Raw genomic sequence first — 2,447 nt, 5'->3', positions numbered from 1 at the left:
AAGTGAGGAGTCCCCTTCCCAGAGGAGAGATCGAGTGTGTTCTCTAGGGAGGAAGGAATTCCCCTATTTATAGTAAAAAACTTCTAAAACTATACCTAGAATTCAAATTCAAACTAAATCAAAATAAAATCAAATATAGATCAAATCAAATCTTTTGATTTGAAACTTGAATTCTAAACCTAAAATATTTTTTTTGTAAATAAAAATTACAGAAATAAAAGATAAGATAACAATTAAGAGCTAAATCCAACTAAAGATGTTCCATGAGTGAGGTTGGACCCGTACTACTGACGTTTAGTGCCAAAATGGGCGTTCAGCACCGGGAGGGGGAAGTTCTGGCACTGGTTCTGTCCCTCTTAGGCACTAAATGCCAGGCTCGGCGTTTAGCGCCAGATTTGGCAGTGATTCCAGAAGTAAAGTATAGAGTATTATATATCGTTGGAAAGCTCTGAAAGTTGGCTTTCCAACGCCATTAAAAACGCATCAATTGGATCTTTGTAGCTAAAGTTATGCTCGTTGGAATGCAAAGAGATCAAGATTGACAGCAACTCACTATCATTTCTTTGTTCTTGCACAAAACTCTGCCAAATTCTTCCGAATTTCGCCTGAAATCATAAAAATACTAAAAGAACTCAAAGTAGCATCCAAAGAGGATTTTTGTAATAAAATATAATAAAACTTAATAAAATCTATCTTAAAACAACTAGAAAATAAAGGGGAAAAGGGTATAAGATGCTCACGCATCACTGAACCACTCATAAAAATTGTCCTCTCTTCGAAGAACAAGATACTCCAAATCCAATAGGTTCCAAATTGCTTTGGCAGCCTCACACTCCCTAAGACACTGAAGCACCGATTCTTAAGTCATGTTATATCGAGGACAAACATCAGAATCAATAAGACCTCTTCTAAAACGAAAAACAGCAATTGGGAGGGCCTCATTGAGTGCCAGCCAAATAAGCATCTTAAACTTTTTCGGAATCTTTAATTTTCACAACCAATATCAATCAATCCTATCATTCCATTGAAACTTTTTTTGAGCAAACCAGAGGTATCCAGTTTTGGTGCTATACTCCCTATGATTATTTGGATTCCAATACCAACCATGGACATCATTACAATGTTTGGGTGGGGTAAACTCAAGATCATATCTCTAACATCTTCTGGTATAGGTGATATCAAGTGATCTAGTCTCCATGAATTACCATCACATGAATTACCATCACAGGCATCCGCAATAGTAAAGAGCAACTTGGAAATGTGGATATAAGGAAGAGTACCTCCAATCTTGTCAATTGGGCTCCAATGGTCATGCCACAAAGACGGCTAAAGATCTTCGTAGCACCACATAAACCCTTTTCTTAATCTGAGAGTAAGCCTTCACAATACCACGCCATACATTAGAAACATTCTTATCGTTTTGGATGAGATCCACCGAGTTCTTCATGTATTTACCTATTAGAAGCTGGACCCATAGCTTGTCTTTGTAGTGAAAAATCTGTCAGATGAACTTACCAAGTAAAGCATAGTTCACACAATAGGAGTCTCTAATACCAGCCCACCTACCTTCTTGGGAGTCACAATCTGATTCCAGTTTACTAAGGAGAGTCCCTGCCCTTTCGCACTCCCTTTCCAAAGAAATTGTCTTATCAAGAAATTTATTTTCTCATTTGCATAAGCTAGTAGAAGCGACACTTGCATCTGATAGATAGGGATTGATAAAAGAACTGATTAAATTAAACAAAGCCTACCTGCTTTATTAAGCAAACGCCCTTTCGTCCTCAATGTTGAACTTTATTTCAAAATCGTCATTCAGACAACTCTCTCTCTCTCTCTCTCTCTCTCTCTCTCTCTCTCTCTCTCTCTCTCTCTCTCTCTCTCTCTCTCTCTCTCTCTCTCTCTCTCTCTCTCTCTCTCTCTCTCTCCGATTTGCTTTGCATCCTCTATGGCTCTATCTCTCACTTTGAATCAGCTCTCCTTTGAGGCTTTCAGAATGCGTTGTTAATGGATTGATGCGAAAAATGAGAAGCAATGATGAAAAATTTGGAGAAGCAAAAATTGTGATGAGAATCAATTTTAAAAATAATGTCACAATTTTCTGTTTCTTCAATTTTGGGGTTCATAAGAATAAAAATGGAAATTTTGAGTTTGTGTGTGTGGGGAGATGGTGACAAAGTAGGAGAAGAGAGGTGGTTAAAGGTGGTGACACCTTTTATGTTTCTTCAATAGAATGTTGTTGTTGTTGTTATAACGGCTTCAGTGAGAAAGAAGAAGATGATGTTGCCGTTGTTGCAATTTTGGAAAAGTGATTAAGATCTGTTGTTGTTGTTCTTGCGGCTGCCCCGGAGAGGTTTAAGGAAGGGAGGAAGTGACTCAGATACTATTTATTGTTGTTGCGGTTGCTTTGGGAAGTGAGGGAGAACAAAGAAGAAGAAAAAGGAGAAAAA

The sequence above is a fragment of the Arachis hypogaea genome, chromosome 11 (assembly GCF_003086295.3).
Source record: "Arachis hypogaea cultivar Tifrunner chromosome 11, arahy.Tifrunner.gnm2.J5K5, whole genome shotgun sequence".
NCBI classification, from domain to species: domain Eukaryota; kingdom Viridiplantae; phylum Streptophyta; class Magnoliopsida; order Fabales; family Fabaceae; genus Arachis; species Arachis hypogaea.
The sequence above is the reverse complement of the archived record's forward strand: the minus strand, read 5'-3'. Positions refer to the sequence as shown.